The 25,650-nt window shown below is 47.7% G+C and overlaps 1 protein-coding gene across 3 annotated transcripts in view; it reads left to right on the top strand.

The window, feature by feature from the left end:
• LOC133761807 (solute carrier family 2, facilitated glucose transporter member 3) overlaps window positions 1-25,650 on the top strand; it is a 95,875-nt gene that overhangs the window by 16,172 nt on the left and 54,053 nt on the right. The window lies entirely within an intron of this gene.

The raw sequence follows: 25,650 nt of genomic DNA, 5'->3' as shown, positions 1-25,650 counted from the left end.
CGGCCCGGGGTGGCGCCGGCGTCGCCCGGCGGCCCAGCAGCGGCCGCCAGGTGGCGGTGTCCGCCCTCGCTCGCCGGCCGGCCTCCCGAGGGGAGACTAGCGCGTCGGGGTGGGAAAGTAGCCCGCGCCCTCGGGGAGGGAGAGCCGATTGGGGAAACCTGGAAGGAAGAGATCAAAGCAAGAGGAGGGGAAGGGGCGGGCGGCCGCCCCAGGCGGGGTGTGCGGGGAGGAGCCAGCGGCCGGCTGCGGGAGAGGCGAAGGTGCCGACCCGCGCCCACGGCACCGCCGCCAGTGCTTCCACCGGCTTTTCGGACACTGTCCGTGTGCTAAGAAAAAATGGGGCTGGAGGAAGGAACCGGAGCGAAAGGCAGGGACGGGCAGGCCGGCCCGCGGCGTCAGCTTCGGGCTTGTTTGCTGCCAAATTGTTGGAAAACAATGTGCCCCCTCACACCTTGGTAGGTGAACGGCTAATGTTTATTTTTATTTTTAATTTTTTTTAAAGATGTATTTATTTGCAAGTCAGAGTTACACAGAGAGAAGGAAAGGCAGAGAGAGAGAGGGAGAGAGAGGTTTTCCACCCGCTGGTTCACTCCCCAATTGGAAGCCAGGAGCTTCTTCCGGGTCTCCCACGCGAGTGCAGGGGCCCAAGGATTTGAGCCATCTTTTTACTGCCTTCTCAGGCCATAGCAGAGAGCTGGACGGGAAGAGGAGCAGCCGTGACTCCAGCCGGTGCCCATATGGGATGCTGGTGCTTCAGGCCAGGGCGTTGACCCCAATTTATTTATTTATTTATTTATTTATTTTAAACACTACATAGCTGTCAAGGATTAATTGCTGCTGGCAAGTAAATAGCATGGTTTCCAGGGCCCTTGCCCTTCCAGAGCTTTCGAAGAAGCTAGGGAAACTTGTCTCTGAGAAGCAGTGTGCCGGGGCACCGCCTTTGTGCCGAGAAGGTGGGCCAGGCCCTGCTCCAGCTGTGGACCATGCCAGGCCGGGCCAGGCTGGGGGTTGCAGACTGCAGCTCAGCCAGGTTTCAGCCTCCCTGGGTCCCCAGACTAGACAGCCATACACACAGGCCTTGTAGACGTTAACTTCCTTTGTTATTTTTTGCATAAGTTGTGGTAGGCAGACACAGCTCAGAACTGTAAGCTGATGACGAGGCCACGGTTTGTGGGCATTCCTGTGAGGCAAATCAGACTTTGCTTCTGTCAGAAAAAGTCTCACTTCCCTTTTTATTTCAAATAAAAATGTTAGTACATGTCCCGAGGCCAGCCATCTTCACTAATTCCAAGACAGATGCTAGGGAGCTTTGCTTAGGGTGTGTTTGCCCATGCTTCCAACATTTTAGCAAGCCGCGGAGCTCCTTGGAAGGCTTATTAAACAGATTTCTGGGTCCCACCCCACTGTCGGGCTGACTCAGCCCATCTGGGCTGAAACTGAGAATCGCATGTCTAACATGTTCCCTGGAGATGCTGTTACTCAGCCTGCAAGATCACACTTCGGGGTAGCGCTGGATAAACGAAGGTGCTGCCCTTTCCAATAATCGCCATATTGTCACGGCACTGTCCCTCACTCTTAAGTTGTGCCTGTTGCACCGTAGTGAGAGTTCAAGATGGGTTAGAAATAAGCTTTTCTTTTCCAAAGTAGGAAAATGTAGTGAAAACAATAGCGGGGTTGGGGGCAGTAAAACTGCCGCCTGGGATCCTGGTTCCTGGCTTCGGAGTAGCCCAGCTCAGGCCATTGTGGCCATTTGGGGAGTGAACCAGTGGATGGAAGACCTCTCTCTCTCTCTCTCTCTCTTTCTCTGCCTCTGTCTCTTTGTAACTCTGCTTTTTAAGTAAAATATATCTTAAAAAAAAGTTACATATAGAGAGATATCTTTCATCCACTGTTTCACAGCTACAAGGCTGGGTCAGGCCAAGCCAGGAGCTTCAACAGGATCTCCCATGTGGGTGACAGGGACCCGAACACTTGGGCCGTCTGCCACTGCTTCCCCAGGCACATTAGCCAGAGCTGGATTAGAAGTAGAGCAACCAAGACACTAACTGGCACCCATAGGGGATGCTGGCACTGCAGGTGGAGGCTTTACACACTACACCACAACGCCGGCCCCTCTCTATAACTCTTTCAAGTAAATAAATAAATAAATATATTTTTTAAAAAGTAGAGAAGATAAAAGAGTGACCAGGCAGAACCTTTGAAATAAAAAAGACAGTTTAAGAAAAGGAAACAGGGGACCGGCGCTGTCGCGCAGCAGGTTAACACCCTGGCCTGCAGTGTCCTCATCCCATATGGACAACTGGTTCAAGACCCGGCTGTTCCACTTCCAATCCAACTCTCTGCTATGGCTTGGGAAAGCGGTAGAAGATGTCCCAAGTCCTTGGGCCCCTGCACTCACATGGGAGACCTGGAGGAAGCTCCTGGTTCCTGGCTTCGGATTGGCTCAGCTCCAGCCGTTGCGGACAATTGGGGAGTGAACCATCGAATGGAAGACCTCTCTCTCTCTCTGTCTCTCCTCTCTCTGTGTAACTCTGCCTTTCAAATAAATAAATCTTTTTTAAAAAAAATAGGAAATAGAGGCCGGCGCCACGGCTCACTTGGCTAATCCTCCGCCTGCAGCGCTGGCACCCCGGGTTCTAGTCCCAGTCGGGGCGCCGGATTCTGTCCTGGTCACTCCTCTTCCAGTCCAGCTCTGTCCTGTGGCCCGGGAGTGCAATGGAAGATGGCCCAAGTCCTTGGGTCCTGCACCTGCATGGGAGACCAGAAGAAACACCTGGCTCCTGCCATCGGATCAGCACGGTGCGCTGGCCGCAGCGCGCCTACCGCGGCAGCTATTGGAGGGTGAACCAACGGCAAAAGGAAGACCTTTCTCTCTGTCTCTCTCTCACTGTCCACTCTGCCTGTCAAAAAAAAAAAAAAAAAAAGGAAATAGAAAATTTGGAAATCTGGGAAATTATAGCAGGTACCTAAGTTTGAAGGCTACTGGATCTCAAACATGTGTGAACAAGTAGAATTTTACATGTCAGATTTTACACTAAAAAACTATTAAATTTTTGCACAGTATGGTATGGCTGATTATCAACTTCACGTTATGAGGCTGGTCCATATACTAAGAAGGAGCAGAGGTAGATGTTTAAGATAGTGATCAAGGAGGCTATGAAGCAGGTATATCACTTGACCTGTGTGGATCTTGACTTAAGATCCCAGCACTGCTGATACAGCCATCTGATGGGCATCAGAAAACAAACAGAGATTTACATGAGTGTATTAGGAGGATGTAAGACCCATTGCCTAGCGTCTGAGGTGGGAGTCAGGGTTATCCTGGGACATAATGATGTCGGCTTACTGGGCAGAGAGCGCCTCACTGCATCCCAAGCTACAAGTGAAGAGAAATATGCCTTTGATTTGCCCATAGGATAAGCTATCACATGACTTCAGTCAACAAACTCTGACTTCCAATAGGCTGTTGGACTCAGAACAGTAACAATTTAGTGCTTTAAAATTTGCAAACAGCTTTTTTTTTAATTGCTTGGTATTTAATATTAAAAAAATATTTATTTTTTTTATTTGAAAGGCAGAGCTACAGAGAGGCAGAGGCAGAGAGAGAGATCGATCTTCCATCCACTGGTTCACTCCCCAAATGGCCGCAACGGCTGGAGCTGAGCCGAGCTGGAGCCAGGAGTTTCTTCTGGATCTCCTACTCAGAAGCACTTTCCCAGGCCATAGCAGAGAGTGGGATAGGAAGTGGAACAGCCAGGACTAGAACCAGTGCCCATTATAGGATGGCAGCACTGCAGGTGGCAGCTTGACCCACTATGCCACAGCACCAGCGCTGGCCCCTGCAAACAGCTTTTTTTTTTTTTTTTTTTTTTTTTGACAGGCAGAGTTAGACAGTGAGAGAGAGAGAGAGAGACAGAGAGAAAGGTCTTCCTTTTCCATTGGTTCACCCCCGAAATGGCTTCTGCGGCCTGCGCGCTGCGCTGATCCGAAGCCAGGAGCCAGGTGCTTTTCCTGGTCTCCCATGCGGGTACAGGGCCCAAGGACCTGAGCCATCCCCCACTGTACTCCCAGGCCACAGCAGAGAGCTGGACTAGAAGAGGAGCAACTGGGACAGAATCCGGCGCCCCGACCAGGACTAGAACCCGGTGTGCCGGCGCCGCAGGTGGAGGATTAGCCTAGTGAGCCTTGGCGCCGGCCCTACTGCAAACAGCTTTAACATGTATTATTTAACCCTATTAACACAATGCCTGCCACCATTCTGCGTGTGTGAACCTAAAAGCACAACTTAGGCAAACTCATACAGTTTCCAGAAGCCCTTCCACTTTGTAAACTCATCCAGTCTCCAGTAGCCCTTCCACTTTCTTACACTTGAAGCTGCCCAGTGAAAGCCAGGGAAGGTGTTGTAGTAATGATTTATTCCTTTTTCTTTTTTCTTTTTCTTTCTTTCTTTTTTTTTTTTTTTTTTTTTTTTGACAGGCAGAGTGGACAGTGAGAGAGAGAGAGACAGAGAGAAAGGTCTTCCTTTTTGCTGTTGGTTCACCCTCCAATGGCCACCGCGGCCGGCGCACCACACTGATAACGAACACAGGAGCCAAGTGCTTCTCCTGGTCTCCCATGGGGTGCAGAGCCCAAGCACTTGGGCCATCCTCCACTGCACTCCCTGGCCACAGCAGAGAGCTGGCCTGGAAGAGGGGCAACCGGGACAGAATCCGGCGCCCCGACCAACCGGGACTAGAACCCGGTGTGCCGGCGCCACAAGGCGGAGGATTAGCCTAATGAGCCGTGGCGCCGGCCGATTTATTCCTTTTTCAATAACCACTGGCAAATTACCTTTCCTAATTGTTGTATTCAATCTAAGATTTTTTTTTCCCCACAACTAAGACAGTGGGAACCAGAAGTGTGCTGAGTGACTAGAATTTAACATTTTTTATGGACATTTTAGACATGGGTAGCTGTAAATGATCAATACCGTATTCCTCAGCCTAAGGAGAAGGCAAAAAGGACTTTTACGTACTGATGCTGTATTAGACACGTCTTTCATGTTAGCTGATTTAATCCTCCTAACAACCAGTGGGTGGAACAGACTTAGCCTCCATGTAGGATTGTCATTCAATAAGGTATTATGTCTCAAGCATTGTAGGGGACATGTTTATGCTAAAGAAAAGAATGTTCGCTATTGATGAAAAGTGTCCATTGCTTATGTGAAATTCAAGTGTAACTGGACATCCTGCCTATTTTTGTGAAGTTTGGCATCTCTGCCGGTTTCATTTCTCTCACATACTAGAAAAATGCTTTTCTTCAAAACACGTTTCACACCTTGCAATACCTAGCTAATGCTCTTGTCTTAATGATGTTTGGATTGTAAGGGGACTGGAAAGCTAGAGGTGAAAGGTTGTTGATGTTTTGAATACCTTTTATAGGAATCTATTAAAAGAATTATAGGAAATCCCAATTTAACTTCTTCTATTTTCAGATCTACCTGGGTTTCAAATCTTGGCTCCTAATGGTAATGACTATTTAGTTCTTGGGGTGGGCAGTTAGTGTAGTGGTTAAGATGCCACTTGGGACACCTGCAATCCACATCAGAGTTCCAGGGTTCCAGTCCCAGCTCCACTCTGCAATGCCAGCTTCCTACTGATGCATAACCTAGGAGACAGCAGGTGATGGCTCACGTACTGGGACCCATGCTACCCACATGGGAGACTCAGATCGAGTTCCAGGCTCCTGGCTTCAGCCTGGCCCAGCCCTGGCTGTTGCAGGCATTTGAAGAGTGCACTAGTGGATGGGAGCTGTCTCCTCTCTCTCTCTCTCTCTCTCTGCCTTTCAAATAATTTTTTTACATTAATTATTTAACTCTCTTTACAAATCAACCTGTGACTAGATAAGTGGGTATTTATCTTGGGATGAGAATTGTAAAAAACTAGAAAGGACCTTGGGTACCATCTAATCCCCAGAGATCCTAGAGCCTAACTCTAGATCTGAAGTGCAAACTGATGACGCCAGACAATGAGCATTTTGTAGACAGGGACTCTCAACCTGCTGCCAGGAGCTATGGACCTGTCTCACCACCACCACCACCCCCCTTCCTTGCATACACTCCCTCCAGACATCTCTCCTTGTTTGAGTACCCAGCATTCCAAGTGTCTTTTGTTCTTAGGTTTTAAAGTCTTATCTATGGCTCCAAAGGGGTGGTGATAAAAACTCAGCAGGAGAGGGAACACAACATTGAGCAATTGGAGATGAATAGAAGCAAACTGAGATTAGTGGAAATATTTTCTAACAGACTTGCTCCTGCAAGGAAGGCCACCAAGCCTTGGACAAATTCTCCACAAGGTTATTTTCTATGCTTTATCACAACTGTTTCTTTCTTTCTTTTTTTAAAGATTTATTTATTTATTTGAAACTCAGAGTTACAGAGAGAGAGAGAGAGGGTGAGACAAAGAGAGAGATCTTCTACCTGCTAGTTCACTCCTCAGATGACTACAACAACCCCGGACTGAGTCAGGCCGAAGCCAGGAGCCAGGAGCTTCACCTGGTCTCCCACGTGGGTATCAGGGGCCCAGGCCGAAGCCAGGAGCCAGGAGCTTCACCTGGTCTCCCACGTGGGTATCAGGGGCCCAGGCCGAAGCCAGGAGCCAGGAGCTTCACCTGGTCTCCCACGTGGGTATCAGGGGCCCAGGCCGAAGCCAGGAGCTTCACCTGGTCTCCCACGTGGGTATCAGGGGCCCAGGCCGAAGCCAGGAGCTTCACCTGGTCTCCCACGTGGGTATCAGGGGCCCAAGCACTTGGGCCATCTTCTGCTGCTGCTTTTCCCAGGTCATTAGCAGGGAGCTACATGGGAAGTGGAGGAGCCAGGGTAGGAATCTGTGTCCATGTGGGATGCCGGTATCTCAAGGGGCAGCTTTGCCCAAAGCCAGACCACCACACTGGTCCCTGTCACAGTTGTTTCTATGCCTTATTTTCTCCATGCATGTTAAGGCAAAACAAAAATTAAACAAATCGAGGCCGACGCCGTGGCGTAGTAGGTTAATCCTCTGCCTGCGGCGCCAGCATCCCATATGGGCGTCAGTTCTAGTTCCAGCTGCTCTTCTTCCAATCCAGCTCTCTGCTCTGGCCTGGGAAAACAGTAGAGGATGGCCCAAGTCCTTGGACTCCTGCACCCACGTGGGAGACTGGGAAGAAGCACCTGGCTCCTGGCTTAGGATCGGCGCAGCTCCGGCCGTTGCGGCCATCTGGGAAGTGAACCAACGGACAGAAGACCTTTCTCTCTGTCTCTCCCTCTCACTGTCTGTAACTCTACCTCTCAAATAAATAAATAAAATCTTTAAAAAAAGATCAAACAAATCATGAGATCTGATTCTCATGGAAATTTACTTAAAAACAGCAGTTTACATTAGATGTACTGTTTTGAAAAAAAAATATTTATTTATTTGAAAGGCAGAGTTAGAGAGAGAGAAGGAAAGGCAGAAAAAGAGAGGTCTTCCATCTGCTGGCTCACTCCTAAGATGGCCACAACAGCCAGAGCTGGGCCACACCGAAGCCAGGAGCTTCAACCATATGTCCCATGTGGGTGGTAGGGGCTCAGATGCTTGGGCCTTAATCTACTGCCTTTTCAGGGGCATTAGCAGGGAGCTGGATTGGAAGTGAGGAGCCAGGACCAGAACTGGCATTCTGATGTGGGATGCTGCAAATCGCAGCTTAACCCACCAAGCCACAACACCTGCCCCCATGTTTTTTGTTTGTTTTGTTTTGTTAGCTTTATTTACCTGAAAGGCAGTTAGAGAAAGAGAGAGCTCCTCCATCCGCTGGTTCACTCCCCAAATAGCCACAACAGCTGGAGCTGGGCCATTCCGAAGCCAGGAGCCAGAAGCTTCTTCCGGATCCCCCATGTGGGTGCAGGGGCCCAGGCTCTATGGTGCACTTCCAAAGTCCCTTCAATAACTGATACTCTGAACTAATTGCCTTCAGGTCCTCGTTGCTGCCATCTCCTAGTATAACAGCCTCCTTACCAGTTTCTGCAGTTCAGTTATGAATCCAAAATTCAAATCTGATTATGTTATTACTGTGCTCAGCCTACCAGCTCTCCATGGTACTCGAATTAAGTTCAAACTCCCTGGCATGTTTGGCCGTTTGTGATAGGATTGCAACTCGCCTCTGGTTGTTTGCAAGATCAGAAACATACACTATTCTGTTCCTTAAGCCGCTGCTCACAGGGTGTGCTCAACCCAGAAAACTGTTTTTTCTTGTCTCACCCTGTCAGAGTAACTACGACTGAGCCCTCACATCCTTCCCAGACACTGCCACACTCTGCCTCCTGCTGGAGCCACGTGGCTCTTCCTGTGTACCCTGTACTGCACTGGAAGTCATGCACTGCCTGGCTTCAGGGAGAACCATTCATATAAACCCTGATGTGCAGACAATCAGACACAAACTGCCAGTGTTGTGTAGTGTCCTGTCCATCTCCTGTGCTTAGCTAATGCTCTAAAGTGACATTGCCGCTTGTCATTCTTCCCTGCATGTAACCATAACGTTTATAATTCTAAGCCCTGATTATAATTCTATGTATAATATAGAATAATATATATTATATTATGATTATTTAATATATATTATATACTAAATATTATATATTATTCTATAAGATATATAGAATATATTATATCATATGTTATATACTATGTTCTATATAATATATTATTATATATTATAATTCTATATATATTCTGTACTATAATTCTAAGTACTCAGTGCTGGAAGAAGAAAAAAAGGGAAACTAAAGGAACAATATGTGCCCCTAGATATGATCTACAGGGGCAGGTGTTGTGGTGCATGGGACTTGGGATGCCCACAACCCCTATCACAGTGTTGGTTTAAGATCCAGCTACTCCACTTCCGGGTTAGGTTCCTGCTAATGCTTCTGGGAAGCAGCAAATAGAGGCTCAAGTGCTTGGGTTCTTGCCAACCATGTGGGAGACCCAGATGGAGTTCCTGCTCCTGGCTTGAGCCTGGCCCAGCTCAGGCTGTTGTGGACATTTGGGGAATAAACCAGCAAGTGGAAGATTTCTCACTCTGTCTCCTTCTCTCTCGTCATTCTGAATCTTTTTTTTTTTTTAAATACATGATACATGAGCAGACTATGGTTAATCTTATAATAAAACTGTTTTTTTAATATATATATATATATTTTTAATTTTTGACAGGCAGAGTGGACAGTGAGAGAGAGACAGAGAGAAAGGTCTTCCTTTTTTGCCACTGGTTCACCCTCCAATGGCCGCCGCGGTAGCGTGCTGCGGCCGGTGCACCGCGCTGATCCAATGGCAGGAGCCAGGTGCTTCTCCTGGTCTCCCATGGGGTGCAGGGCCCAAGGACTTGGGCCATCCTCCACTGCACTCCCTGGCCACAGCAGAGAATAAAACTGTTTTTAAAAGGCTATTGTGTAAATACCCAGGAGAGCATCATTCATTGTTTCCAAAGGTTGAAAAGGACAAGAACAAAAGGACAGTTGAGCTGGGCCTTGAATGATGTGCCAACAGGCAGAAAAGGTAAACGATCATATTTTAAGCAGAGGAATTCATACAAACATCCCCCCAACACACACTAGATGGAAGTGAATAGGATGGAAATTAAGATAAACTGTGTATGTCCCTGAGTGCTGCATTAATCAGTATGAATTTTATTTTGTTGGCCACAAGCCATTGAATAGTTTTGAGCACAAAAGTGATGCCATTGGATCCATATTTAAGCATCTTTTATTCAATATTATTTCAACTTTAAGCATTTTTTATTCCAGAAAAATATGTATCAGATAAGTGAAAGGTTAGACTGACACTAGAGTTAACCATTGTTAATAATTTGGTATGTTCCATATTTTTCCCAGTGCCTATGTGCATGCATGTGTGTGATTATGTATAATTCATTTACCTATAAGAATAAGATCATTCTAAACATACTTTTATCACTGCCTTCTTGAAGTAAAATGATGAGTATCTTGTATGAGGGCAGAAATCACACAAACATTTTCAACCACAACAAAAACATGGACATTTGTAAATACATACTTAATACTCAACGTAAATCTGATATTCTATTTTGCCTAAGAGACTGAGCAAATTAAAAGGAATGATTAGGGTTCTGTTTTGGTGGGGAGGGAACAGACACGTGGCCTAACAGTTAAGTCACCTGTATCCCACATTAGAGTGCCTGGTTCAGTTCCTGCCTCTGACTCCAGACTCCAGCTTCCTTCCAGTGTAGACTCTGGGAGGCAGCAGCAATGATTCAAGCGCTTGGTTTCCTTCACCCACATGGAAGACCTCTCTCCTGGCTTCAGCCCTTGCCCAGCCCTGGCCTGCTGCCATTTGTGGGCATTTAAGAGTGAACCAGCAGATGTGAGCTCCCTTTCTCTCTTTCCTTTTTCCCCCTCTCCCTCTCAAAGAAAAAAAAAAGTGTAAAAACAGTTTTGGTGGGCATACAACAAAAACACTTCATGATTTGTGTGAATAAAAATTACTACTTTAGGAGGGCATATATGGTACAGAAGTTAAAATGAGGCTTGGGAAGCCTCTATCTCAAATCTGAGTGTGTAGATACAAACTCTGGCTCTGCTTGCAATTCCAGCATTCCTAATTTTTTTTCCCAAGATTTATTTACTGGGCCTGCACTGTGGTGCGGTGGGTTTAGCTGCAGCCTGTAGCACTGGCATCCCAAATGGGCATGGGTTCGAGTCCTAGTTGCTTCACTTCCAATCCAGCTCCCTGCTAATGTGCCTTGGAAAGCAGCAGAAGATGGCCCAAGTTGAGCCCCTGCACCCATGTGAGAAACCTGGAAGAAGCTCCTGGCTCCCGGTTTCAGATCAGCCCAGCTCCAACCATTGGCAGCCAATTGGGGATTGAACCAGTGAATGGAAGATCTCACTCCTCTCTGTCTCTGTCTCTATTTATTTATTCAAAAGGCAGAGAGAGAGAGAGAGAGAGAGAGAGAGAGAGAGAGAGAGAGGTTCCATTCACTGGTTCACTCCCCAAATGGCCGCGAGTGGTGCCCATATGGGATGCCAGCATCACAGGCAACAGCTTTACTCACTATGCCACAATGCCAGCCATGAGTGAAAGCTCCCTGCTAGGGCACCTGGGAAGGCAGCTGAAGAAGGCACAAGTGTTTGGGCCTCTGCCACCCATGTAGGAGACCCCAGTAGGGTTCCAGGCTCCTGGCTTTGGCTTGGCCCAACTCTGGATGTTGCAGCCATTTGGGGAATTAACCAGTGGATGGAAAATCTCTCTGTCTCTCTGTCTCTGTGATTGCCTGTCAAATAAGTAAAATAAGCATTTAGAAAAAGAAAAAACTATGCATGGACTTCAAACATTTTTTGCATCAGAATACATTTTTTCACAAACCTTTTGAGGTACCCTTGTATGTACCTGGACATATTTTAGTTATAATTCATTCTTCTTAATAGCTGTATACTATTTTAAAAAATTTAACGATTTATTTATTTGAAAGGCAGAGTTACAGAGAGAGAAGGAGAAACAGAGAGAGAGAGCATGAGCTTCTATCTACTGGTTCATTCCCCAGGAGGCTGCAACAGCCAGGGCTGGGCCAGACCAGAGGCCACGAACTTCATGGGAGTCTCTCATGTGGGTGGCAGGGACCCAAGTACTTGGGCTATCCTCTGCTGCTTTCCCAGATACATTAGCAGGGAGCTGGATCATATGTGGAGGAGCCAGGACACGAACCGGCACCCATATGGGATTCCAGCGTCGCAGGTGGCACTTTACCCACCACACCCACAGCGCCGGCCCAAGCTGCATAGTATTTTATTGTGTGGCTGCACCATTCATTCTACACCTGTTGAAAGGCTACTACATAAGAAGCGTCAACATGGGTATCAAAGGAACCATGAAAATCAGTGGAAAATGCTGAAGTATATATATATATTAAAATGTTGATTATCAAGTCATTATGTCAAAAAAAAAAAAAAAAGAAACCATGAGCACTTAAAAATGAAATTAGCAGAGAGGGACCTTATTTAGGCAGTAGTGGCACTGAAGCTGAGATGTAAGAGAATATACTAGGAAGACGCCCATGGCACAGCGGTTAAGTTACCACCTGGGACACCACATCCCACAGAGTGCCTTGTTCAGTACTTGGCTACTCCACTTCTAATCCAGCTTCCTGCTAATGTGCACGCTGGGAGGCTGCAGGTGATGATTCAAGTACTTGGGTCTCTGCTACCCACATGGGAGATCCAGATGGTGTTCTGGGTTCCTGCCTCCACACTCCTTTCAAATAGAAATAAATTAAAAATTAAAATAAAAACAAATATACTAATCACAAGAAAAAGATGTTTTTGGTAGAGGGAACATGTATATAGGACCCTAAGGTAGAAAAAATTTAGTGTGCCCAAGAAATTTAAATATTAGTGTGGTTGAAACTAGTAAATGGGGGGAGTAATAGTACAAGGTGAGAGTGCAGATAACTCTTTTTTTTTTTTTTTTTTTTTCTTGACAGGCAGAGTGGATAGTGAGAGAGAGAGAGAGACAGAGAGAAAGGTCTTCCTTTTTTGCCACTGGTTCACCCTCCAATGGCTGCTGCGGCCGGCGCATCTCGCTGATCCGAAGCCAGGAGCCAGGTGCTTCTCCTGGTCTCCCATGCGGGTGCAGGGCCCAAGCACTTGGGCCATCCTCCACTGCCTTCCCGGGCCATAGCAGAGAGCTGGCCTGGAAGAGGGGCAACCGGGATAGAATCCGGCACCCCGACCGGGACTAGAACCCGGTGTGCCAGTGCCGCAAGGCGGAGGATTAGCCTGTTAAGCCACGGCGCCAGCCGCAGATAACATTTTTTAAAAACAAATTCCCTTAGACTTTTTGGTTGTTTCCTGATTTCTCTTACAACATTAATGCAGTAATTGCCATCTTTAAGCTTCCATGGATAATGCACTGTGGCAATATTTTTACAGGATTGGGCAAAACATGCGGAGATTTAAAGTTGCTTTTTTTCCTTCTCTCATTATTAGTTTGGATATCTTTTCCTTTGCCTCTTACTAATTCTTTCTTTTTTTAAAAGATTTATTTATTTATTTGAAAGTCAGAGAGAGAGAGAGGTCTTCTTCCATCTGCTGGTTCACTCCCCTTATGGCCCCAATAGCCGGAGCTGCGCTGATCTGAAGCCAGGGGCTTCTCCTATGCAGGTACAGGAGCCCAAGGACTTGGGCCATCTTCTACTGCTTTCCCAGGCCATAGCAGAGAGCTGGATCCGAAGTGGAGCAACCGGGTCTCACACCAGCACCCATGTGGAACGCCAGCACTGCAGGCGGCGGCTTTATCTTTTATGCCACAGCGCCCCTTTTATTAATTCTTTCTGTGTGAATTGCCTGTTCCTGTGCTTGACCTATTTTTCTGTTTGTTATCTACTTATTGCTCTGTAACAGCTCTGGTTATATTATGAAAATTAATTCTTCGTCATACAGGTTGCAGGTTTCGCCAGTTGTTCTTCAAAAAATGGTTGTATTTTTATTCAAAATTAAAAGCTTCTAGTAATTTGATGTGGTCATATTTTAAAAGTTCATTCTTTATCATTCACCGTTTGCTTGTTTTGCTTCGAACAGGTCTGTATTTTAGGAGGGTGACTAGAAGTGATGTGGAAATACACAAGTGGGGGCGGGCTAGGCAGACTGAAGGAATCGGGACTGTAAGTTACTCACTGTAAGTGCAGAGAGCAGGAGCAGAGGAGTAAAAGGTTTGAGGGGATTTTTAAAAAATATAATTGTTTTGTTGAAATTCAGTTCCCGTATCATCAACTAACTCACCCACTTGAAGTACACAATTCGGTGGCTTCTAGTATATTCAGAGATATACACAACCATTCATCAGCCCGCGAAAGAGTCTCATAACTGGCCGGCGCCGCGGCTCAACAGGCTAATCCTCCGCCTTGCGGCGCCGGCACACCGGGTTCTAGTCCCGGTCGGGGCACCGATCCTGTCCCGGTTGCCCCTCTTCCAGGCCAGCTCTCTGCTGTGGCCAGGGAGTGCAGTGGAGGATGGCCCAAGTGTTTGGGCTCTGCACCCCATGGGAGACCAGGAGAAGCACCTGGCTCCTGCCATCGGAACAGCGCGGTGCGCCGGCCGCAGCCATTGGAGGGTGAACCAGCGGCAAAAGGAAGACCTTTCTCTCTGTCTCTCTCTCTCACTGTCCACTCTGCCTGTCAAAAAAATTAAAAAAAAAAAAAAAAAGAGTCTCATAACTATTAACAGCCATTCAGCATTTCCCCTCTGCTGCTCTTAGCCCCTGCTGACCACTAAGCCTTGTTTTTTCATCTCTGTGGATCTGCCTGTTCTGGACAGTTCATGAGTAGAAGCATAAAATACATGACCTTTTGGGACTGCTCTCTTTTTGTTGTTGCTTTATTTTATTTATGTATTTGAGAGGTGGACTTATAGAGAGGGAGGAAAGACAGGTCTTCCCAGAGAGAGGTCATTCCCCAAATGGCCTCAACAGCCAGAGCTGGGCTGATTGGAAGCCAGGAGCCAGGTGCTTTTTCCTGGTCTCCCACGTGGGTGCAGGCACCTAAGCACTTGGGCCATCTTCTACTGCTATCCCAGGCCATAGCAGAAAGCTGGACTGCAAGAGGAGCAACTGGGATTAGAACCCGGCGCCCATATGGGATGCTGGCACCGCAGGTGGAGGATTAACCAAGTGAGCCACGGCGCTGGCCCTCGGCAAATAGTATTCTAACATCTACTTACACCACATTTGTTTATCCATTGATCGGTTCATGAACATTTGGGTTTTTTCCTTTTGGGACCATTGTGCATACTGCTGCCGTGGACATTCTTGTCGTACTTCTCGTATGGACACGTGTTTTGCATTTCTTTGGGTTTGTACATTGCAGTGTAATTGCTGGGCCATATGGGGACTTGATGTTTAACTTTATGAGGAGCTGTCACATTCCTTTCCAAAGCAACATACCATTTTACATTCCAGCAGCAACATAGGAGATTTCTAATTTCTCCATTTCCTCATGACAGTCGTTTGCTATTAAGTGTCTCCTATTTCAGCCGTCCTACGGGGTGTGAATTAGTATCCCAGGGTAGGTTTGACTTATAGTTCCCTAGTGATTAAAAATTTTAACCATGTTTTTTGTTTATTGGCCTTGTAGATCTTTGAGGATGTGTTAACTCCAACCTTTCACTCATTCTTCACTTGTGTTGCCTTTTTTGCTGTGTTGTAAATTCTTAAATATTCTAGATTTTTCCTTTTCAGATATACAGCTTGTAAATTCCTCCCAATATATGAGAAGTCTTCAAAAAGTTTATACAAATGCATATTATGAAAAAACTGCATGGCTTTCAAAATGTTTTTGCACCAAAATAAACTTATTATTTAATTCCATTTTTCCATGAACTTTCTGAAGTACCAGCATATAGATTGTCTTTTTACTTTTTTGGTGACATTTGAAGCACAGAAGTTTTAATGAAGTCTAGTTTATCTAAATTTCTGTTGTTGCGTTTTTAAAAATGTTTATTTATGAGGCCGGTGCTGTGGCACAGCGGGTTAACTCCTTGGCCTGAAGTGCCGGCATCCCATATGGGCACTGTTTCGAGACCCAGCTGCTCCACTTCCTATTCAGCTGTCTGCTATGGCCTGGGAAAACAGTAGAAGAAGGCCCAAGTCCTTGGGCCCCTGCACCTGTGTGGGAGACCTGGAAGAAGCTCTGGCTCCTGGCTTCAGATTGGCACAGCTCCAGCTGTGGCAAATTGGGGAGTGAACCATCAGATGGAAGACCTCTCTCTCTCCCCCTCTCTCTCCCTCTCTCTCTCTCTCTCTGCCTCTCCTCTCTCTGTGTAACTCTGACTTTCAAATAAATACATAAATCTGGCCGGCGCCGTGGCTCAACAGGCTAATCCTCCGCCTTGCGGCGCCGGCACACCGGGTTCTAATCCCGGTTGGGGCACCGATCCTGTCCCGGTTGCCCCTCTTCCAGGCCAGTTCTCTGCTGTGGCCAGGGAGTGCAGTGGAGGATGGCCCAAGTGCTTGGGCTCTGCACCCCACGGGAGACCAGGATAAGCACCTGGCTCCTGCCATCGGAACAGCGCGGTGCGCCGGCCGCAGCGCGCTACCGCGGCGGCCATTGGAGGGTGAACCAACGGCAAAAGGAAGACCTTTCTCTCTGTCTCTCTCTCACTGTCCACTCTGCCTGTCAAAAATTAAAAAAAAAAAAATACATAAATCTTTTAAAAATGTTTATTTATTTATTTGAAAGGCAGAGAGACAGAGACCTCCCATCCTCTGGTTCACTTCCCCAAATGCCTCCAATGGCTGGAGTGGATCCAGATCAAAGCCAGGACTTGGAACCCAATCTGGGTCTCCCATATGAGGGTCAGGGACCCGACTACTTGAGCCATCTTTACTACCTCCCTTGCTCTGCTTTGGCAGGAAGCTGAAATCCGAAGCAGCACCAGGTGTCAAATGTAGACACCCCAGCGTAGATGCGGCATCCTGACTGGTGTCTTTGTTTTTTTTTTTTTTTTTTTTAAGTTTTCTTTTTTTCTTTTTGTATCTACTTATTTGAGAGGCAGAGTTACAGAGAGGCCAAGGGAGAGAGAGAGAGAGATCTTCCATCCCCTGGTTCACTCCCCAAATGGCCTCAATGGCTGGAGCTGTGCTGATCTAAAGCCAGGAGCTTCTTCTGAGTCTCTCATGCAAGTGCAGGGGCCCAAGCACTTGAGCCATCTTCCACTGCTTTCCCAGGCTGGAGCAGGGAGCTGGATCAGAAGTGGAGCAGCCGGGACTTGAACCAGAGCCCATAAGGGATGCCAGCACTGCAGGCGGGTGCTTTACCCTCTATGCCACAGTGCCAGCCCCCTGTCTGGTGTCTTAACTGTTATGCCAAGCGCCCTTACTGCTTGTGCTTTTGATGTCATAGTAAAAATTTTTTTCCTAATTCAAGGACATCCCCCAAATTTTACATTTAGACTTATGATACTTTTTTTTAAGATTTATTTTCGTCATGTGAAAGAATTAGAGAGAGAGGTAGAGACACAAAGGCAGGAGCTGAGCTGATCCGAAGCCAGGAGGTCTCCCGTGTGGGTGCAGGGGCCCAAGGACTTGACTATCCTCCACCGCTCTCCAAGCACATTAGCAGGGGGCTGGATCTGAAGTGGAGCAGCTGGGACTCCAACAGGTGCCCATATGGGATGCTGGCATTGCAGGTGGCAGTTTTACCTGCTATGCCACAACGCCAGCCTCAAAATAAATTTTTAAAAATTAAATTAAACTAAGACTTTTTCTTAAAATGGGGCTGGCGTTGAGGCAGTGGATTAAGCTGTGATGCCAGAATCCCATATCAGAGCACTAGTTCAAGTCCTTCTGATCTGCTTCCAGTCCAGCTCCCTGCTAATGTGCCTGGGAAAGCAGCAAAGGATGGCCCAAGAATCTGAGCCCTTGCAACCCTTTGGGAGGCCAGTGTGGAGTTCAGGTTGTTGGCTTCAGCCTGGGCAGACCCAGCTATTGCAGACATTTGGGTAGTGAACCAGTGGATGGAAGATAACTCTCTCCCTCTCTCTCTCCCTGTTACTCTGCCTTTCAAATAAATAGACCTCTTTTTAAAAATATTGAAGAATGCCAAGGCCGGCGCCGTGACTCAATAGGCTAATCTTCCGCCTGCGGCGCCAGCACACCGGGTTCTAGTCCCGGTCGGGGTGCCGGATTCTGTCCTGGTTGCCCCTCTTCCAGGCCAGCTCTCTACTGTGGCCTGGGAGTGCAGTGGAGGATGGCCCAAGTGCTTGGGCCCTGCACACGATGGGAGACCAGGAGAAGCACCTGGTTCCTGGCTTCGGATCAGCGTGGTGCGCGCCGGCTGCGGTGGCCATTGGAGGGTGAACCAACGGCAAAGGAAGACCTTTCTCTCTGTCTCTCTCTCACTCTCACTGTCCACTCTGCCTGTCAAAAAAACAAAAACAAACAAACAAAAAGAATGCCAAGAAAATGGTGTGCAAGCCAAAGGAAGTTAGGGGGCTCCTCAACAGTTTAAATGATGAGAGGTTGAATTGGCTAATAGCCAAGCAGTTACTGGTTTTGGAATTGAGGCACTGTGTTTTGCATGTCAAGCGACACTTCAGTAGAGAAGTTGCAGAGGAATGTAGAGAAGAGTGCTTGAATCTTCAAGCACAAAGCATGTTTCATTTGGAAATGTTGCTAAAGACCTTAACTGCCTTCTGGGTAGCCTACGGGGCACAGAGTGCTTCTCTTTTCCTTTAATTTTAGCTCAGTGTGCCGAGCCTAAAAGCAGCTATGGTAAACCTGGAATGCTATAGCAAGACTGTCTATAATATCTCTTTATCTCTTACTAGGAGATAAAGTGGAAGAGGACAAGCATGTTCGAGGAGTTTTGAATCACAGATGGTTCCCTTTTAATGAGCCTGTTCACTGTAGGGGAGTCTCCCTGAGAAGTTCCTGGCCTAGGGTCGCTTGGCAGAGGCCAGCTTTACCTTGTGCCTCTTGGAAGGCCGTCAAACATGTCAAACCAGAGTCCAGAAGAAGAAGGTCCAGTTTTCCTTATTTATACGTAAGGGGTCTAGTTTCCTACTGGGGACTCATTTTTTTTTCTCCAGATTTGGGAATGTCTGCTATTTTCAGGGAAACCATGTCTTTACAGAGAGTTGTATAATCATAGGTGGATAATCATTGTTTCAATAAAACACATAAGAATTCCAGTCATCCCAAAGATACCGTTAGTAGCCATGTATGATGTTCATATTGAGGTCTGAACTTGTGTGCAGTCGATGAGATCTTCTGAAATATATTGGTGCTGAATGGGAAGGCGAGAAATGGAAGCATTGAGTGTAGCTCACTCTTTGGAGGAATTTGAGAGTGAAGGACAGAACGCTTTATGTGAAAGAGAAGTGAAAAAGAGTGAGGGGGTCAGCGTTGTGTAGCAGGGAAAGTTGCCTGGTTTGAGTCCCAGCTGCTCCACTTCTAATCCAGCTCCCTGCTAATGCACCTAGGAAAGCAGCAGAAGATGGCCCAAGTGCTTGGGTCCCTGCAACCACATGGGAGACCAGGAAGAAGCTCCTGGCTCCTGGCTTTGGACCAGCTCAACTCTAGCCATTGAGGCCATTTGAGGAGTGAACCAGTGGGTGGAAGATCTGTGTGTGTGTGTGTGTTTCTGTAATTGACTTTCAAATAAAGTAAATAAATCTTAAAAAAAAAAAAGAAAGAAGAGTAATGGTACCTCAGGAGGGGGTTTCTTGACAGTCTCTGTGGCAGAAAGTGAGGAATTTGCTGCAGAGATGGGCATATGGCCAGAACAGTGTCCTGGCGCGTGGATGGAAGTATAAGCTGTAGAGATGATAGTCATTTCTAAATCAAGGACTATGCAGTGAATGGATTAAGGGTGAAGAGAGGATAAGGAATGAAAACTACCAAAATCCATTTCCTGAAAAAGTGTAGGGTCTGGTCATCTGGGTCAACAGAGAAAATTGGGATGAGATTGGAACTTAAAGGAGCTGGGAAAATTTTGTTTCTCTGAATGCAGTATCTTCTCCATATCCTAACATGGTAATTAATGCTACTCTCAAGACATGTCATATTTCCTTTCCTTAGGCTCCCCAAAACTACTGCTGGTTGAGTGAGCGGAACTAACTTTGTATTAAAGACATTTTTTTTTTATTAGAAAGGCAAGGTTACACAAAGAGAGAGGCACAGAGAGAAAGATCTTCTATCTGCTGGCTTACTCCCCAAATGGCTACAATGGCTGGAGCTGGGCTAGACTGAAGCCAGGAGCCAGGCTTCTTCCGGGTCTTCCACTTGAGTGCAAGGGCCCAAACACTTGGGCCATCTTCCTCTGCTTTCCCAGGAGCATTAAGAGGGAACTGGCTCAGAAGTGGAGCAGCCAAGATTTGAACCGTTGACCATAGGGGATGCCAGTGCTGTAGGCCGAGCGCCGGCCCCAGAACTGTACATTTTTTTGGATAAAATTATGAACTGCCAAAAAGTGTACTGGTACTAATAAATTAGGAGGGTTGTGCATTCCACTGCAGAACACATAACCTGTGAGCCTTTCTGTCCTCCCAGGACCTTCAGAAGAGGTCAGATGAAAAGAACAGAACCAGAATAGCCACATCTTAAACTCTCTAATTAACTCTCTGTGGCCTACATTTTATTTTATTTTTCCTCATTAAACTTAGTTGTAATGGGATTTTAAATTCTTTGGCAGATCTTTGGTCAAATTGTTTCCATTAAGAAGTACTGCCCTTTTTATGGGTTGGATACTTGGCATAGTGACTTAGATGCTACTTGGGACGCTTATATTCCAAATCGGAGTGCCTGGATTCAGAGTCCTCGCTCCACTCCCAGTTTCAGCTTCCTGCTAATGTGCATCTTGGGAAGCAGCAGGTGATGCCTGAGGCACCTGGGTCCTTGCTGCACACAGGGGACACCCAGCTGGAGTTGTGGGCTTCTGGCTTCAGCCTGGTCCAGCCCTAGCTGTTGCAGACATTTGAGGAGTGAACTAGCTGGTGGGAGATCTCTGTCTCTGGCTTTCTCATCTCTCTGTCTTTCAGATAAATAAATAGATAAATAAATATGCACACAAATAAATGGTCCACAAAATATTTTCTCCTTTTATAGATTTTATAGCACACTGTTGTCATTAACCAGTCTTGTGCTATTAAACCCAAATGGCTGATTGAGACAATTCTTCTAAGATTTATTTATTTGAAATGCAGAGATACTGATGAAGGAGAGAGAGAGAGAGAGAGAGAGAGCACTTCCATCTGCTGGTCCACTCACCAAACAGCCACAACTTCGTGGGCTGGGCCAGGCCAAAGCCAAGAGCCAAGGAACTTCTTCTGGGTCTCCCCCATAGGTGCAGGGGCCCAAGTTCTTGGGCCATCTTCTGCTGCTTTCCCAAGCACATTAGCAGGGAGCTGTATGGGAAGTGGAGTAGCCAGGACTTGAACCAGTGCTCATATGGGATGCCAGCACTGCAGGCCAGAGGCTTAATGTTTTATGCCCCCAATTGAGACAATTCTTAAACTGTTCTTCTACCACTGATTCCAACTTGGTTGGCAGGAATTAGGGATAATATCCATTTAGCTTCTGAGATTTCAAGACACACTTGATGACCTTGTCAGATCCAGCAGGCATCTTGTCTGCTGCTTTGGCGACACCCACAGTGACTTTCTGTCTCATTTCACAAATAGTAAAATGACCCAGAGGTGGATAATGAGAGCTCATAACATACACAGGTTTGCCAGGAACTGGATCAATAACGCAGTATCACTAGATTTCAAGAATTCCAGGCCATCTTCCCACTTCTTACCAAAACAGAGACCAATCTTTTCTTCAGCTCAGCAAATCTGCCAGCAACGTGGGCTGTCTGACAGTCCAGCACCAGAGGCACAGCCCACTTTGATTTGACCTGGATCATCCACCTGAGCGGTGAAGCCAGCTGCTCCCATCGGTGGGTCATTTTTGCTGTCACCCCAGTGACACTGCCATGATTAGCATCTTCAACAGGTGCATGCTTAACATTAAAGCCCATGCTGTTCCCAGGAAGAGCTCCGGGGTGCATCACAGCAGCCTTTCCTCCAGCCGTGACATTAACTGGAGAAAACGTGACCACCAAGCCGGGTTGGGAACTCCGGTGTCCCCTTGGCCCATAGGGACAGCATCAGTACCACCAGTTGTGCGGAGGAGTTGTAGGGGCAAACTCGAAGGCTTGTCAGCTGGATGAGCTGACAGGAGGATGCAGCCCAGGGCGTCACGCCTCATGGCTCCACGCTGGCTTTGCCCTCCTCGTGGATGACTTCCCTTCCCTTGAATCAAGGTCCATCAACACTTGGCTTCAGCACGTTGTTACTGTTCCAGCCAGAAACTGGCACAAATGCTATCATGCCAATTTTCTTAATGTAGGTTCTAAGTTCCTTAACAATTTCTTGTATCTCTTCTGGCACTAGCTAGAGGAATCCATTCTGTGGACACCAACAATTAATCGTTTCGCAGCCTGTGGGTAAGCCAGCAGGCTCATGGGCCTGCCTTTCCCTGCAGGTAGTGGCTTCACCTTCCCAACGCCAGCAGCAACAATCAGGACAGCACAGTCAGCCTGGCATGCACCTGGGATCCGTGTCCTGGGGCATCAGTGACCGCCACGGTGTACTTGCTGGTTTCAAATTCCACAGTTAGGTGGCAGCGGTGACTCCATGCTCACACGTGGCTTGCAGTTTATCCCCGGTGCAGTCATACTTGAAGGAAGCTTCTTCCATCTCGGCAGCCTCCTTCCCAGATTTTTTGTGGGTTCTTCTGTTGATCCCACACATTTGGAAATCAGATGGCCGGTAGCAGCGGGCTTGCCCAAATTCACGTCCAGCGATAACTGCTGTTTCAGTCTTTTCGTTTCCCACTTTGACTTTGATTTAATGGCGAGTTCTGTGATTCTTGTAATCTGGTGACAATCTTTAAAAAGGTAATCCTCCTAAAGGTAACTATTCTGCCTTCTTCAGACTTCCAATCCATTGTTTTCAGTGGCAAATAAAGATGGCCACAACACGCTGGCTGCTCCACCTACTGAAGTGTGGAGGATAACCCTTTCTTTACTTTGGTTGGTTCTGGCCTCAGCACATTCTTGGGCAGTAAGATGTGGCGGGACTGGTGCTCCGGCACTTCCAAGGCATAGGGCTTCCTAGACCCTGAGATGCCTTGCAGCTTCCACACTGGCTTTCTGAAACACTCCCTCTGGAACCCAGCCACAAAGCCCGAGGGAGCCTGAGCAGCTCAGTGGAGCAGCCCGTGTAAGGGTAGCAAAGCCCCCAGCCCCAGTAGTACCAACCGAGAGCTGCCAGCAGGGTGCCATGTGTGGAGAAATGGAGCTGGGTACAGTTAAGTCTACTGCTGGCTTGAGCCAGCTGTCACTCAGAGCTTTTGTGGCCAGCCATGTGAACGAGTGGTTCCGGACACGGACCCTCCAGCGTCAGGTCGGTCCAGCTGGTGTCCTGTGAGGCAAAGTGGAGACTCTCGCCTAAGTCCTTCCCAGATTTCTGATCCACAAAATGATGAACAAAGTAGCAGTGGTTTTTGTTTTTTTTTTGTTTTGTTTTGTTTTGTTTTTTTTGACAGGCAGAGTGGATAGTGAGAGAGAGACAGAGAGAAAGGTCTTCCTTTTGCCGTTGGTTCACCCTCCAATGGCCGCCGCGGTAGCGCGCTGCGGCCGGCGCACCGCGCTGATCCGATGGCAGGAGCCAGGTGCTTCTCCTGGTCTCCCATGGGGTGCAGGGCCCAAGCACTTGGGCCATCCTCCACTGCACTCCCTGGCCACAGCAGAGAGCTGGCCTGGAAGAGGGGCAACCGGGACAGGATCGGTGCCCCAACCGGGACTAGAACCCGGTGTGCCGGCGCCGCAAGGCGGAGGATTAGCCTAGTGAGCCGCGGCGCCGGCCAAAAGTAGCAGTGTTTTAAGCCACTGAGTTTTGAGTGGTTTGCTGCAGGATACCTACTTCTGTGTCCGTCAGCCCCGTCTCTCTTTACTCTCTTACCCATCCACTTAGACTCTGTCATCAACCTCTGCAGTGATTTTCTTTCCAGTATATAGCTCCTATGTCAGGGGCTAAAGTTGGGACAAAGCCACAGCCAATTATGTCTGTCTGTCTCTCTCTTTTTTTTTTTAAGATTTATTTATTTATTTGAAAGGCAGAGCCACAGAGAGGCAGAGGCAGAGGGAGAGGTCTTCCATCTGCTGGTTCACTCCCCAGATGGCCACAACAGCTGGAGCTGTGCCAATCTGAAGCCAAGAGCCGGAGTCTCCCCCTGGTCTCCCACATGGGTGCAGGGGCCCAAGTGCTTGGGCCATCTCCTATTGCTTTCCCAGGCCATAGCAGAGAGCTGGATCGGAAGTGGAGCAGCCGGGACTCGAACCGGTGCCCATATGGGATGTCCAATTATGTCTTCATTGTCTATGGCTACTTTTTTTTTTTTAAGATTTATTTTATTTATTTGAAAGGCAGAGATACAGAGAAAGTTACAGACAGAGAGAGAGGTCTTACATCCACTGGTTCACTTTCCAGATGGCCACAATGGCCTGAGCTGTGCTGATCCGAAGCCAGGAGCCAGGAACTTCTTCCAGGTCTCCCACGCAAGTGCAGGGGCCCAAGGACTCGGGCCATCATCTATTGCTTTCCTAGGCCATAGCAGAGAACTGGGTCCAAAGAGGAGCAGCCAGGACTAGAACCAGTGCCCACATGGGATTCTGGCGATTCAGGCCAGGGCTTTAATCCGCTATGCCACAGCGCCGGCCCCGTCTATGGCTACTTTTGTGCCACAAGTGCAAAGTGAAGCACTTACTGCAGAGACCAAATGGACTGCAAAGTCTAAAATATATCTGGTCTTTTCCTGAAAAAGTCTGCCAGCTTCGGCCCCACAGCCCGTTGCTCAGAAGTCCTTGCTTTCGCCCACCTGAAATATCCCCGGGGTTAGCTGTGCCTTCTTTGGTATTATACCTAGGATGCTGGAAACCCATACTGCCAGGCAGAGGGTCCACGGCCTTACAAATTCGTAATCAATAATCTCATTAAGTTATGTGTAATGGTCAGTAATCTACAAGTGTAATCGTCTAATTCAATTTCTGGCTCAGTGTAAAAGCTGTTAGCCAGTTCATCCATGTTATCATCTGGCTATTCGTTTATTCAACAAACATTAGTTGAACATCTTGTATCAGGTTCCTCCTAGACATCAGGTACGGGACAAATAATACTGAATGACAAGGCCCCTGTTACAGTGGGGACAAACAATAAGCAAGGAAATCGTTCTGGGGCCAGCACTGTGGTGCCGCAGGTTGTGCTGCCACTTGCAAACCTGGCATCCCAGACCAGAGTGCCAGTGTGAGTCCCAGCTGCTCGGCTTTCCATCCAGCTTCCTGCCAATGAGCCTGGGAAGGCAGCCACAGAGTGGGCCCTGGGCACCACTGTGAGAGTTCCTGGTGTCTGGCTGTGGCCTGGCCCAACACTGGCCAGTTGGGGAATGAACCAGTGGGTAGAAGATCTCTCTCCCCCTCTCTCTGTCACTCTGTCTTTTAAATAAATAAATCTTTTTAAGAAACAGTATCTGATAACAATAGGAGCCATGCAGACAGCAAAGACAGGGTAATGTGGTAAATGTGGGTGACCACAGGGGCAATACTACACGGCCTCTCTGGCCCAGATCTTAATGATAAGAAGCACCAGCATTTGCTGCTCTTATATACATCTCTAAGCAGGTCCTGGGGCAGAAATTAAAGAGCGGGAAAGAAGCATTCCTGTGTGGCTGGAATGTAGTGGAAGCCGGAGGCAGGGAGGCAGGGATGCTGGTCGGAGAGGTAGGGGCCAGATGCTGTTCTGACAGCTCTGTGAAAAATGGGGTGTAGAAGAGGAGTGGGGTCGGGCTGACCAGGAGGCCTGCAGAAGGTCAGGTGGCAGTGGAAAGGAATCTGGGCGTGTTTTGGAGGGAAGGCTGACAGTTTTTGCTGACAGATTGGAAGTAGGTATTGTGAAAAACACAAACCCTGAGAAACGCCTGGCCTCCTGGCTTTTGTGACGGGGTAAACAGTGAGCACGTTGACTGAGAAGACGCAACGGTAACAGAGCGGCGTCCTGGAAGAGAAATCAGGACTTCTCCTTTGGCTGTGCCGAGT

The sequence above is a fragment of the Lepus europaeus genome, chromosome 6 (genome assembly GCF_033115175.1).
Source record: "Lepus europaeus isolate LE1 chromosome 6, mLepTim1.pri, whole genome shotgun sequence".
In the NCBI taxonomy this organism is placed as follows: domain Eukaryota; kingdom Metazoa; phylum Chordata; class Mammalia; order Lagomorpha; family Leporidae; genus Lepus; species Lepus europaeus.
This window is presented reverse-complemented; position numbering and strand designations above follow the sequence as displayed.